This window comes from Callithrix jacchus, chromosome X, assembly GCF_049354715.1.
Source record: "Callithrix jacchus isolate 240 chromosome X, calJac240_pri, whole genome shotgun sequence".
In the NCBI taxonomy this organism is placed as follows: Eukaryota; Metazoa; Chordata; class Mammalia; order Primates; family Cebidae; genus Callithrix; species Callithrix jacchus.
Genome location: NC_133524.1, coordinates 115,300,919 through 115,316,259, shown reverse-complemented (window position 1 = coordinate 115,316,259; position 15,341 = coordinate 115,300,919). Strand labels below are relative to the sequence as shown.

Below are 15,341 nucleotides of genomic sequence, written 5' to 3'. Positions count from 1 at the left end.
CTCCCTCTTCACCTCCACTTTGAGGTGGGGAGTGAGGGTGGTAAGAACCTATCTTAGCTGCTGTTACTGTTTAGTTGGAGTTCAAAGAAGCCTGCTTAGCACAGGGTGGTCATTTTGACTCCCAGACCTATATCTCTTCCAAGAAATAAGCCAGCTCAGGTCAGGGGAAGAGGTGAGAGTGATTTTACACTCAGTGGAGTTAGGAAGGCTCCTCCCACACCTCCCTTGCCTTTCGTCTAGGGACAAGTCTTGTTTCCAAGATCAACAACCGCCATCTCTAAAGTATTTTGGGCACTCTATACCTTTTGAAAAAAAATGGGAGAGACTTTTCCTTTCCTTTCAGTTTAACAGTGATGCTCACACAAAGCCATCTTGCCTAAGGGATGTCCAGACATCCACTTGGATTTGAAAAGCATCTTTCCCCGCCCCCCCAACTGCTAATGTAATTGTTCTTGACTAGGTAGAAGTTGGTTCACAAAGGGGCCAGACCTAAAAGTAAGATGACAGCAGGGAGTTGAAAATATAACAAACTAAAGGTAAGGCTCCCTCCTCTCCCACTACCCTGAAGGCTCAGAACCTAGCAGTGTTTGTACTTCTGGACAGGTAATTCGACTCTGTTAGGAAAATAGAGCTCTGTTCCCACTGAGAGTAGATGCTACGCCAACCAGGAAATACTGAAGTAGGCAGCAAACCTGGAACTTTGTTATCACCTCCTCACAGCACCTCCTCCTTTCTGTAAAAGTGACTAGATCTGAATTAATGCATGTAAATCTATGCTGTAGTTTGTTGGGGAGGTTTCTGTCAGGGATAAGGATGGGGGTAAACTATGTCAAGGGAGGTGAGACAGGAAAGCCTTCCCTGGGATGAAGAAATTATAATAATATACTAATAACTACCACTTATTGGTCACTTAATATGTACAAGGCAGTTTATTATCCCATTTAACTGTCTTTATTGACCTATGAAATAAGTACTCTTCTTTTTTTGAGACAGAGTCTTGCTCTGTCACCCAGGCTGGAGTACAGTGGCATGATCTTGGCTCACTGCAACCTCTACCTCCTAGGTTCAAACGATTATCCTGCCTCAGCCTCCCAAATAGCTGGGATTAGAGATGCCCACCACCATGCCCAGCTAATTTTTGTATTTTTACTAGAGAGGGTTTCACTGTGTTGGTCAGGCTGGTCTCGAACTCCTGACCTCATGATCCACCCGCCTCGGCCTCCCAAAGTGCTGGGATTACAAGCATGAGCCACCATGTCCGGCCAAAATAAGTACTCTTAGTACTCCTATTTTATAGATGAGGAAACAAAGCACAGGGTGTAAGATGGGATCGTTATAACAATTTACTCTCCCATCCTGGGGCTTTGCTTCTGCCCCCTGCCCTGCCCCCTGTGGTAGATGGGCTTTCTTCTCAGCCTCTCCAAGCAGTTGTCGTTCAAGGGTGGCCAACGGCCTGTGGCTACTGAATGGTCTATGCCTGTGGCTCACTGCTCATTATGATTGGACAGCTCTTCAAGTCAAAGCTACAAGTAGGGCTTTCCATTGCTAGCCTGCCAAGGACTTAAGCAGGCCCCAGGACAGCTCAGTTTTCCAAAGACTTTTTTTTCTCTCTCTAACTTGAGTTAATCATTCCCTGGCCAAAGTCAGGATCGTTATGCTCTGAATGTTTGTGTCCTCCCAAAATTCATCTGTTGAAATCCGGACTCCCAGGGTGGTGGTTTTAGGAGGCAGGGCCTTTGGGAGGTGATTAGGTTATGAAGGTAAAGCCCTCATGAATGGGATTAGGGTCCTTATGAAAGAGATGCAAGAAAGCTAGCTTCCCCTTCTACCATGCGAGGGCAAAGCAAGAAGGCTCCAGGAAGCAGGCCTTTGCCAGGTATCAAATCTGCCTTGACCTTGGACTTCTCAGTCTCCAGAATTGTGAGAAACACATTTTGGTTGTTTACAAGCCATCTAGTTTATGGTATTTTTATTGCAGCCTGGCCTGTCAGTTTCTGAGCTTGCAAAGTATTGATTTTCTCAACTTCTCTTGCACAGAGGCTGTGGACTCCCAATCTCAAGGTCTGCTTTCCTACTCCCGCACCTGAGGCAAAGGAACTGAACTCAAAATGATCCGATGACCTCGCCTATAGGAATGGGCCCCTGTACTCTTGGTGAATAAAGGAAGGGCTTGAGGAAGGAGAGACCTAGGTTCAAGTCCCAGAGCCACCACTTACTTACTAGCTATATGATGTTTGGGTAAGTGACTGATACGCTGTGCCTTGTTTCCTCATCTATAAAATAGGACTAGTAGGAGTACTTATTCCATAAGGTCAATAAAGACAGTTAAATGGGATAATAAACTGCCTTGTACACATTAAGTGACCAATAAGTGGTAGTTATTATTATATTATAATTTCTTCATCCCAGGGAAGGCTTTCCTGGCATTACCTCCCTTGACATAGTTTAACCCCATCCTTATCCCTGACAAAAACCTCCCCAACAAAGTACAGCACAGATGTACTTTGCATTCATGATGTACATGATTTGCATGATGTACATGCATTCATTCAGAGATGGTCACATTTACAGAAAGCAATCAACTAACAAAGACAGCTGACTTTTTTTGTTGTTTTTGTTTTTTTTGAGATGGAGTTTTGCTCTGTCGCCCACCCTGGAGTGCAGCGGTATGATCTTGGCTCACTGCAGCCTCTGTCTCCTGGGTTCAAGTGATTCTCCTGTCTCAGCCTCCCGAGTAGCTAGGATTACAGGCATGTGCCAACATGCCCAGCTAATTTGTATTTTTAGTAGAGATGGGGTTTCACCATATTGGCCAGACTGGTCTCAAACTCCTGACCTCCGGTGATCGGCCAGCCTGGGCCTCCCAAAGTGCTGTCATTATAGGCGTGAGCAACTGCGCCTGGCCTACAGTTGACCTTTGAACAACATGGATTTGAGTTGCACTGGTTCACTTATATGTGGATTTTTTTCAATCAATACCATCAGCCCTCTGTTTCTGTGGGTTCTGCATCCACAAGCAAATTTGGGATGTGGGACTTGGGTATAAGGAGGGCCACCTTTTTGTGTCCACGGGTTTCACAGGGCCGACTTAGGGGCTGAGAAATGAGTGGATTTTGGTATCAGAGAGGGGTCCTGCAATCAATGGCCTGCAGATACCTAGGGGCAACTGTATAAATTTGATGGTGCTATGATTTCCCAAGCACTTCCAGGCACCATACAAAGCATCGGTAGGCTGGAATGAAGAGGAGGTGTAAATCAAAATGTTATCAAGAATTTTGCCTTCTTCCTTTTAGCATATCTGTCTATCCTGAAACGTTAATGGCTGTTTGCACTGAGACACCTGATTGCCTGGGCAGGAGATGGAAGAGTGCATTCTCAGAGTGAAGCGGGTAGGCAGTTTTAGACAGGGGACATGCAGGGGTTTTCTTAGGGCAGGAGGTTGAGTGGGAGGCAGGCTTGGGATGTTCTTACCTTCAGTTTGGGTAGGTACAACCACACGGATTTGGGGCTCACCCAACAGCAGCTAAGGTTCAATTCTGTACTCATAGGCAGTGAGGTCTCCTAAGCCAGCCCCAAACTTCATTCATTTTTAAACAAGTATTAGGTGTCTGCTACATGAGGCTGTGTGTTGTGAGGATATACAAATGTGTAAGGCATAATTCCCATAGGCAAAGAGTTTGCAATCTAGAGGAAATAAGGGACACAAAAGATTATATCAAAAGGAAGCATATGGCATGGGCCAGAAGACAGCTCTAGCAAGAGTGAGCTATGGACATTCAGGAGCACAAGACTACTACTTGGAGAGATGGCAGAAGACTTCAGGAGGTGGCTTTGATAGTGAGGGGACAGCAGGGTGATAATGTAGATGGGAAGACGTAGGGCATGGAGAGAAATGCCATGGAAAAGAAACTGGCTGGATCAGAGGGCACATATAGGCTAACAGCATTATTTAACAGGGGTTATTTGGCCAGGTGTGGTGGCTCATGCCTGTAATCCCAGTGCTTTGGGAGGCCAAGGCGGGTAGATCACCTGAGGTTAGGAGTTCGAGACTAGCCTGGCCAACATGGTGAAACCCCGTCTCTATTACAAATACAAAATTAGCTGGGCATGGTGATGGATGCCTGTAATCCCAGCTACTTGGGAGGCTGGGGTAGGAGAATCACTTGAACCCAGGAAGTGGAGGTTGCAGTGAGCCGAGATTATGCCACTGCGCTACAGCCTGGGCAACAGAGCACGACTCCATTTCAAAAAAAGGGGGGGTTATTCACCCACAGAGCTCTTACACAAAATAACTATGCCCTTGGGGGTTGTGTGGGGGGACAGTGAAAATACGGCATCTGTAGTTATTGTTAGTTAACTCAGCTTCTCTTGCCCCAGAATCCCCTCTGAAGTGGGCTGGAGCACCTCCACTGTGGTTCTACAAAGGCAAAACATCTACCTTGATCCATCAAGATAGTACAGCTGTTTTGGGGGTGGGAAAAGCCAACTTATTTCTCAAAAACAACAGATAGGTGCTATAGTAGGTTAGAAAAGATAGCCATCACTGAGACAAACCTCAATTGTGCCTTTAAGGAAATTGGGACAGATGTTCCAAGACAGAGGTAACCTCATGAACAAAGGCCTGGTGACTGGAATGTGAAATGCACTTAGTCTTCAGGACGTGGGAGAAGCAGCTAAGAAGATTAGTTTGATGGACTTGGAGGCTTGAATAAAACAGAGGTCAGACAAATGTGTGTTTTGTTTAGCCCAGCCAGCACTTAACAAGTTTCACTTGCCAGCAGTGAAAAACTGGGAGGTTTTACATAAAATTCTGGATTATAGGCTCCTTTGAAAACTGGGCCTATATTTCTAAATGTCATCCATCCTTTGGAGAAGAGGAGCTGGCCACAGCCTCCACTGGCTGGCTCTCTTTATTCCTTTCTGCTATCGATATTTAGATGCAAATCACATTTTGTGAGCACAGTAAAGTTTAGCTCTCCAGAAAAGCCATAATGGCTCAGAATGCATTTGAAGGCTTATTCTTTTTTTTTTTTTTTAAGATGAAGTCTCGCTCTGTCACTCAAGCTGGAGTGCAGTGGCACAATCTTGACTCAATGCAACCTCCACCTCCTAGGTTCAAGTAATCCTCCCGCCTCAGCCTCCTGAGTATCTGGGACTACAGGTGCCTGCCACCATGCCCAGCTAATTTTTTGTGGTGTGTGTGTTTTAGTAGAGATGGGGTTTCATCATGTTGGCCAGACTGGTCTTGAACTCCTGACCTCAAGTGATCCACCCGCCTTGGCCTCCCAAATTGGTGGGATTATAGGTGTGGACCACCAGGCCCAGCCTCGAGGCTTATTCTTTGCAGGGTGAGTGTATGTTATCTGGGTTTCCCTACATTCTCTTTTTCATGTTACTTCCAAGTTCCTGCAGGCATTTGCTTTTGTGACTTCTCATATAAAGGGCATCTGTGCAATAAGGATTGTGAAGTTGGTAAGGGAAACATGCCAGGCCAAGGGGCTTAGCCTTTTTTCTCTGGGGACAATCAAGAAGGCCACAACAGGCTGAGTGCAGTGGCTCACACCTGTAATCCCACCATTTTTGGAGGTCAAAGCGGGAGGATCACTTGAGTCCAAGAGATTGGCCTGGGCAACATAAGGAGACCAGGAGACCCAATCTCTACAAAACATTAAAAAACTTAGTCAGGCATAGGTAGCGCATGCCTGTGGTCCCAGTTACTTGGGAGGCTCAGGTGGAAGGATTGCTTGGGCCCGGGAGATTGAGGCTGCATTGAGTTGTGATTGCACCACTGCACTCCAGCCTGGAAAAGAGAGTAAGACCCTATCTTGAAAAAAAAAAAAAGGATACAACACAGACAACAGATCTGAGAAAGATTCATCTAACAGAATCCCATATGGGCTGGGCTGGAGAAGACTGAAATGAGCACTGACTCTGGAGACAAGCTCCCTGGCCTTATATCTCAGCTCAATTACTGGATGGGTGAACTTGCAGGCTATAGAACCTTTTGGTAGCTCAGTTTTCTCATCTGTAAAATGGACTCAGTAATAACAGTGCCCACCTTGTAGGGCTTGTTGTAAGGATTAAATGAGATATTGAACATAAAGCACTTAGTACAGTGCCTGGTACATATGTATATTCAATGTTTAAGATCATTTTTAGAATTAATCCTGGACACCAATGAGGAGATGACCGCAATAGCCTAGATATGAGCTGATAAGGTCCTAGGTTAGGGCAGGGGCAGTGACAGAAAGAAAGACCAGCATGGGAGCATTAGGAATGAAGAATTTTGCAACAGCTGGGGCTGAAAAAAAAAAAGGAACGAAGAAGCACCTGGGCTCAAGGTTGACTGGGTGAGGGGAAGGGGAAGAATCAAACACAAGTTGTGGATTTCCACCCTGAATCACTGCGGCAATAATGGAACTGAAGTAGAAAACTTTGGGAAGAAAGTATTAGGAAAAGAAGTCAGCTTCATGCATATTAAGTTAGAGGTGACAGTGGGATATGATAGCCAAAAAGTAATGTCGAGCAGGCTGTGGGAAGTGTGGGACCATGGCTTAGGAGGGAGGTCAGGGTTGAAGATGTAGATATGAACAAAAAAACTACAAGAGGGGATGAGAGGGAATGAATGAAGTGACTGTCCAATTCAGCAAAGGTAACCCGAGGTATTGAGCATCTGGTATTTGAGTAGGCTGGGGCCTCTGTTGATTCACTGACCATGTGTATTCTGCTCAGTCAGCTGTACCACTCAGATGCCACCTTTGTCCTTCATCTTATGTGCTTTCAGTTCAAATGCTGACCTGGCCCAATCCTGCTTACCTTGTGAGCTGTGATGGGGTTAAAGTCCACTGGGGCATAAAGCAACAGGCTCACACTTGGTTTTACATTTGATGAAACTGAGACACCTAATATGGGTAACATGGGAGAATGTCAGAGTTGTGGGGGGACCAAACATATGTCTGGTGCCTCCCTCTTCTGATTCTTTCAGAAGCCCTGCCAGGTTCCAAGGCTCCTACATTCTTAGCTGCTCCCTGGATTTTCAGGACAGTGTTCCTTCCCCAGCCTATCTCCCTTTCTCCTCCACATGCACTTGTGCAGAGAACCATTTTCTCAGGACTCCCTGGTTCTTATTAGGGGCACACAGATTAATCAGATCAATTCATCTCTGTCAATATCTTACTCTTCCTACTTGTTCTCTCAATACACTAAGTTCTGCCATCTCTTCTGGCTAGGTGTGGAGACAGACAAAAAGGCCAGGCTGTATCTGGAAGGGTTTGAGCTGAGATGCACTGAGCGTGGAGAAGGGGAGTTCACACAGGGTGGTTGGGGTCCGTGAAAGCACACAAAGTTGGGGGCACCTCATTCCATGTGTGCACAGGCCTGACCCGCACCCCTTCCCACCAGAAGCCACTCTATCAGGACATGCACATGCATAATGTATTTACCTCTCCATTCTCTAGCATGCCAGTCAGGAGCCAAGACAAGCAAAGTAAAAAGGGATAAAACGAGTGTAAGCATGGTGAAGGAAGGGCTCAGCTGGTTAAACAAGACTTCTGATTACTGTCATTATGTTCAAAAGAGTTCCAACCTGATGTGCCATTAAATGGGCTGTGTGTGTCAAGAGAAAAGCATATTAAGAGAAAGAAATATCCAGACAAAAGGGCCAGTCAGTGCAGGGATTGAGAAAAATTCCCTGTGTAGCTTGTTATCCAACAGACACCTGCCATTGATTTGCTTCACGACAGGCAGTGCAATGGGGAAAGCCAATGGAATGCAAATGTTACCATTATCTGCTCTCAGGTCAGAGCAGCCTGGTGGCCCTACAAAGGTCCCTCGTTACTTATTCTGCTGGCAAACCCTGCCTGCTCCTGCGGGGACAGACTGTTATTAGAGCCCTCTCTTCTTGGTGAATTTAGAGTATGTGCTTTGTAGGACAAACAACAATAACAACACCACCAACAAATTTAACATTAGCCTGTGGTTTCTAGGCCTCCAACTGAAGATGGATTTCAGGCAGGGATTATGAAGTTGTTAACTCGACAGAGATCAGTGTTCAGCTACTCTCCATTTACCGCAGTGACACCTAATGGCCAGAGAAGCCCAATGCCATGCTTGCATTTAAGAGCAGCCTGCAGTTCTGTCTTGGGGGTGAATTTTTTTTAACATAGGGTGGACAAAGTATTAGTATGTTTATACTAATACTTCTGACCTCTGCAAAATGACACTTTCACTGAAACCCTAAAGTTCACTTCCTATATCTTTGGATAACATTTATATTATTACTCATAATTACATGCTGATCCTATTTTGTGAAACCAGTGCAATTACCTCTTTGGATTTTTTTTTTTTTTTTTAGATACGGGGTTTCACCATGTTGGCCTGTCTGGTCTCGAGCTCCTGATGTCGTGATCTGCCCGCCTTGGCCTCCCAAAGTGCTGGGATTACAGGTGTGAGCCACTTTGGCTTTTTTTAAACCACCACCATGACTTTGCATCTATTTGAAAACATCATCTTATGCTCTATATATGCATTATCTGGAAGGCTCCCATACAAGGAAAAAGATAATCAGGAATACCCCCAAATACCCCCTTCTAGTGTATCTTACCCCAGTGTATAGTGGGTTGCTGTGGTAGGGATACAGAATGCAGATGGTGTAAAATGTGGTGTTGGCTGTATTCTTCCAGATGAGCTCACTGTTCTAGCTCCCAGGAAGAGAAAGGAAAACTAAGGTTTATGGGGAAGACTGGGACCCTTCCCCTCTCTAATTTAGATATCATTGAATTTCATCTGAAACCTTCTTTCTTTCCTTTCCTTTTCTTTCTTTCTCTCTCTCTTTTCTTTCTTTCCCTTTCTCTCTCTTTTCTTTCTTTCCCTTTCCCCCTCTCTCTCTTTTCTTTCTTTCCCTTTCCCTCTTTCTTTCTGTCACCCAGGCTGGAGTGCAGAATCTCGATCTTGGCTCACTACAGCCTCCACCTCCCAGGTTTAGGAGATTCTCCTGTCTCAGCCTCCCAAGTGGCTGGAACTACAGGCACGTGCCAACATGCTCAGCTTATTTTTTTGTATTTTTAGTAGAGACAGGGATTCACCATGTTGGTCAGGCTGGTCTTGAACTTTTGACCTCAGGTGATCCACCCGCCTCGGCCTCCCAAAGTGCTGGGATTACAGATGTGAGCCACTGTGCCTGAAATCCTTTTTCACCGACTAGCCCTACCCCCTGAGGCTCAAGGCCCTGATCTTGGACTGGCCCAGTATGGGGATGAAGCTAAGCTCATGAAGCCCTGAACTATGCATGAGGTGGCAGAAAATGCTGGAGAGATGCCCCTGGCAGTGAGAAAATCTTAGGACCAGGGCTTTAAAAAAATGAATAAAAAGCTTACAGTGTAGCATACTTCTTTCTGACCCTACTTCTCCCAAGCTTTTTTTCTTTTTTACTTCTGATCTTCCGTTTGTGGATCTCCCCAGCTTTTTTAAGATAAACTGATTTTTCTTTCTTGTTTGGAGACAGCATAATTATCCTGTGAAGAAAACAACTTTTCTAAGGTTTGAACCAGATAATGTTTGAATGAAGTCAACAAAGTTGGATATTGGTCATTTCATCTGGTTCAAGCTAAAGAAAGAAGATTGAGGGCCGGGCGCGGTGGCTCACGCCTGTAATCCCAGCACTTTGGGAGGCCGAGGCGGGTGGATCACGAGGTCAAGAGATCGAGACCATTCTGGTCAACAGGGTGAAACCCTGTCTCTACTAAAAATACAAAATATTAGCTGGGCATGGGGGCGCGTGCCTGTAATCCCAGCTACTCAGGAGGCTGAGGCAGGAGAACTGCCTGAACCCAGGAGGCGGAGGTTGCGGTGAGCCGAGATCGTGCCATTGCACTCCAGCCTGGGTAACGAGAGTGAAACTCCATCTCAAAAAAAAAAAAAAAAGAAGATTGAAAGTAAAGGAGAGACATACTGTGTCTCTGAATAAAAGAGAAAATATTTTACATAAATTACTCCAAGTTTATGGGTTTTAAATAATTCCAGTCATAATCACAAGGTAATTCTAAAGTTATTAGGAAGAACAAATGCCTGAAAATAATCAAGGAAATGTTGAAGAGAAAAACGATTAGGAGAGCTATATTCCACCAGATATTAAAAGGCATTTTTCTAAAGTTATGATCATTAAGACAGAGACCCTAGAATAGATATAAACATTTAGCATGTGGTGAAAGCCACAGCACAGAGTAGTGGAGAAAAGAAGGATTATTCAAAAAACGGTGCTTAAACAACTGATAAACTATTCTTTTTTTAAACTTAGCTTCACATCATGCACCAGGAGAATTCTTTTTTTTTTTGAGATAGGGTCTTGCGCTGTCACCCAGGCTGGAGTGCGGTGGCACAAATACGGCTCATTGCAACCTCTACGTCCAGGGCTCAAGTGATCCTCCCACCTCAGTCTCCTGAGTAGCTTGGACTACAGGTGTGTACCAGCTACAGGTGGGCCCAGCTAATTTTTGTATTTTTTTTTTATTGCATTTTAGGTTTTGGGGTACATGTGCAGAGCATGCAATACAGTTGCATAGGTACACACATGGCAGTGTGTTTTGTTTGGTTTCTCCCCTTCACCCACATTTGGTATTTCTCCCCTGGCAATCCCTCCCCCCTCCCCCTCCCACTGGCCCTCCCCTTTCCCCGCTATAGACCCCAGAGTTTAGTTGTATTTTTTGTGGAGACAGGTCTCACCATGTTGGCCAGCTCGCCTCGAACTCCTAGCTTCCAGTGATTCTACCTATTTCAAACTTCCAAAGTGCTGGGATTACAGGCAGGAGCCATGACACTGGTGCACCAGGTAAATTTTTTTTTTTTTTTTTTTGAGACTAAGCCTTGCTCTGTTACCCAGGCTGGACTGCAGTGGCACGATCTCAATTCACTGCAACCTCCTCCTCCTGAGTTCAAGTGACTCTTCTGCCTCAGCCTGCTGAGTAGCTGGGACTACAAGCCTGTACCACCACACCCAGCTAATTTTTGTATTTTTAGTAGAGATGGGGTTTTACCATGCTGGCTAGGATGGTCTCAAACTCCTGACCTCAGGTGATCTGCCCTCCTAGGTCTCCCAAAATGCTGAGATTACAGGCATAAGCCACCACGCCCGGCCACATCAGGTAAATTCTAAATGTATCGAAATGTTAAGTGTAAGGCCATTTGCAGTGGCTCACACCTGTGATCCTAGAACTTTGGGAGTTTGAGATGGGTAGGATCGCTAGAGTCCAGGAGTTTGATACCAGCCTGGGCAACATGACAAGACATTAGCTGGGTATGGTGGTACATGCCTGTAGTCCCAGCTACTCAGGAGGCTGAGGTGAGATCACCTGAGCCTGGGAAATTGAGGCTGCAGTGAGCCGAGATTGCACCACTGCACTCCAGCCTGGGCGGCAGTGAGACCCTGTCTCCTAAAAAAAAAGAAAAAAACAAACACCAAGTGTAAAAATCATAACAAAGAAAGTATTTAAAGAACATATAAGTGAATAGTCATAGAATAGGCCTTTTAAGTAGAAAAGCAAAGCGAGAAACAAAAAATAATACTAATAGATAGATAAAATTCTAAAATTATATACAACAAAACATCACCACCACAGCCTAGCCAACATGGCAAAACCCTGTCTCTATCAAAAACACAAAAATTAGCCAGAATTGGTGGCATGCGCCTATAATCCCAGTTACTTGGGAAGTTGAGGCAGGAAAATTGCTTGAACTGCCACTGCACTCCAGCCTGGGCGACAGAGCGAGACCCTGTCTCAAAAAAAAAAAAAAATACAACCACCACCCCACCACCAACCACACATAAACAGCATTAGAGGCCAAATGTCAAACTGGGAAAAATATATCAAATGTATGACAAAGGGTTAATATCTTTAATATATAAAGACCTCTTACCAATGAATAGAAAAAATTGAATATTCTAGAAAAATAGGGCAAGGACATAAATACAGAACTTACAAAGAAATACAAAAGGCCAGTGCAACCTTGCTTATAATCAATAAAATTCAAATTAAAACAATGAAATACTATTTTTCAGCAATTAGGTTTGCAATGATTTAAAAAGTAATTACTAATGATAATTAATATCAATTAATATAGAGAGTTTAGAAGCTGAACCACTGTTCTTTACTGCTGGTGCAAGTTACAAACTTACAACTTTTCTGAAGTGCAAATTTCATGAAGAGTCAGAATTGTTCATATTTTATGACCTAAAAGTCAATTTCTAGGAATATAGCCTACGGATATCTTCACAGATATGAAAAGAATACAAAGGTTTTCATTACAATGTTGTTATGCTCAAGAATTAGAAAAAGCCTAAATATTAAAAAAATGAGAAATTGTTACATATTTCTGGCATATCCATATGGTGGAATATTATTTGATAATTAAATATTTAATGGTTCGGGGAAATGCTCATCATATAATAAGTGAAAAAAGAAGGATACTAATTTTTATATACAGTGTGAACACCATTTTGTAAAAGAAATAACCTTTTATATATTTATATGTGTGTGTGAGTGTGTATATGTGTATATGTGAAGATCAATAGGAGGAAAACTATTAATCATTATAATCCATGGGTGCTGTGCTCCGGGTAATTTATTTTCCTTTTTGTACTTTTCTGTATCTCCCAAATTTTCTGCAACTTATACATATTACTTTTTTTCACTGTGGTCAAACATACCTACAATGAACCATTGTAACCATTTTTAAGTATATGTGCATTACTTTTTTTTTCTTTGAGACAGGGTCTCTCTCTGTCACCCAGGCTGAAATGCAGTGGCAATATTATAGCTCACTGTGATCTCAACCTCTTGGGCCCAAGTAATCCTCCTCCTGCCTTGGTCACCCAAGTAGCTGTGTCCCAGGCACAGGTACACATCACCATGCCCAGGTAATTTTTTATTTTTAGTAGAGACAAGGTCTCACTATGTTGTTGAGGCTGGTCTCAAACTACTGAGCTCAAGTGATCCTCCCATGATGGCCTCCCAAATGTACATTATTTTTAAAGTTAGAAATACTTTTTTTTTTTTAAAGATAAGCATGCACTAAGCAGACTTTACATTTAAGCAGAAAAGCAAAGTTAGAAGCAAGAGTATAGTAATAGCTATAATTAGATAAAATTCTAAAAATATGTACAACAAAACCCTACCACCACTGACACATAAACAGCATTAGAAACCAAATGTCGGTAGGCGCGGAGGCTCACTCACGCCTGCAATCCCAGCACTTTGGGAGGCTGAATTGGGTGGATCTCCTGAACTCAGGAGTTTGAGACCAGCCTGATCAACATGTAGTGAAATCCCATGTCTACTAAAAATACAAAAATTAGATGGGTGTAGTGGCACACGCCTGTAGTCCCAGCTACTTAGGAAGCTGAGGCAGGAGAATGGCTTGAATCCAGGAGGAGAAGGTTGCAGTGAGCTGAGATCGTGCCCCTGCACTCCAGCCTGGGAGACAGTGAGACTCCATCTAAAAAAAAAATGCTAAATGTCAAACTGGGAAAATGACAAAGGATTAATACCTTTAATATATAAGCACTTCTTACCAATGATTTATTTATCTGTTTGGACAAGGATAGGAAAGGAATGCAACCCAGACAGATAAAAGTTTCAGAGTGGAGTGGCATTGTTGAGTGTAATCATAGTGTGTTTTGTCTCAAGGCAGCTTTGATAAGCACCTTCAGGCTGTTTAGTGCTGAGGTAAGCGATGGCCCAGGGCAGCCGGGAATACTACAGAGGGAAGGCAGGAGCAGGGAGGGGCATTGAGCAAGGAGGACAAGTTAGAGTCACGGGGAAAACCAAATTTAGCTGGGACTGATCATTTAAACTTGGATTCAGCTGACCCCAAATTAATTTCCATAGAGTTCTTCCAGGAATATATAGCTTGTATAAATCAGGGTTTGCCCAGAAGAGGCCACAGAGACAGGCTAGCCTACGGAAGTGGAATTGTTTTTTTTTTTTTTCTTTTTTTTTTTGTTTGTTTGGAAGTGGAATTGTTTTCTATTTTAATTTGTTTTTTTGAGATGTCTTGCTCTTGTCAGCCAGGCTGGAGTGCCATGGAACGATCTCGGCTCAGTGATTCTTTTGCCTCAGCTTCCTGAGTAACGGGGATTACCTGCCACCACCCCTGCTTAATTTTTGTATTTTTAGTAGAGACGGGGTTTCGCCATGTTGGCCAGGCTGGCCTCAAACTCCTGACCTTGTGATCCACCTGCCTTGGCCTCCTAAAGTGCTGGGATTACAGGCGTGAGCCCCGATGCCCAGCCAATTTGTATTTTTAGTTCTGTGGTACATGTGCAGGATGTGCAGGTTTGTCACATAGGTGAACGTGTGCCATGGTGGTTTGCTACACCTATCAACCCGTCACCTAGGTACTAAGCCCAGCATGCATTAGCTATTTTTGAATTTTAAGGGCCTGAGCAGGGCTAAGAGAAGATGCAGCACCTCAGTCCTGCTAGGATTCTGGGCCTGCCCCCACTGTACAGATATAACTGTTATCCATCCAACCTTATTTGAACCAGTCCGATTTTTCTTTGATCAAAATTGGTTTATTCCAGGCTAAGTCAATTACTCACTGTGGAGTCTCTGATTCTCGGATTTTGCCTCAGTGGTGTCACTAAGATGCCACCCCATTTTAAATGCAGTTCCTTCCTCAGCGAGGGAGTCATGGATGCTGGAGCCTTGTTAGCTATAGTTCCTAGCTTATGTTGGTCCTATCCAGTCTGCTTCACTGTGGTAGGGCACAGTGAGGAAAGCAAGAGTGGCATCCTAGCTGTAGAGGCAGCAAGAACAGGGAGCATTAGCCGGCTGCATTTCACATTCTACTCTTTGCTGGTCTTGGAGGAAGGAGAGCCACAAGTGATATAATCAGGAAGACAGGAAAGAAAAGACAGTTTCATCTGGAGGCTTCTTTTTCTTTTTTCTTTTTTGGAGACAGAGTATTTCTGTGTCATCCAGACTGGAGTGCAGTGGCATAATCTCAGCTCACTGCAACCTGCATCTCCCAAGTTCAAGTGATTCTCCTGCCTCAGCCTCCTGAGTAGCTGGGATTACAGGCACCTGCCACCATGCCCAGCTAACTTTTGTATTTTTAGTAGAGACGGGGTTTCACCATTGGCCAGGCTGGTCTCGAACTCCTGACCTCAAGTGATCCACCTGCCTCAGTCTCCCAAAGTGCTGGAATTACAGGCATGAGTCACCACACCCAGCCTGGAGGCTTCTTTAAAGACAAAAAACAGAGGATGGGAATGAGGAGGCAGTCTTCCATCCAGCCAATAGCCCTGAGGATAGCAGCAAAAATGCCACAGAGTGGAGGTCTGCACA

The 15,341-nt window shown here is 44.2% G+C and overlaps 1 protein-coding gene and 1 long non-coding RNA gene across 2 annotated transcripts in view; one reads left to right on the top strand and one right to left on the bottom strand.

The window, feature by feature from the left end:
- The window catches only part of SLC25A43 (solute carrier family 25 member 43), a 56,659-nt gene that overhangs the window by 28,937 nt on the left and 12,381 nt on the right, over nucleotides 1–15,341 (bottom strand). The window lies entirely within an intron of this gene.
- LOC128930715 (uncharacterized) lies at nucleotides 1,165–10,518 on the top strand. The gene is made up of 3 exons (XR_008479014.1): nucleotides 1,165–2,238; nucleotides 8,354–8,444; nucleotides 10,339–10,518. It is a non-coding gene; the product is annotated as an uncharacterized LOC128930715 (long non-coding RNA).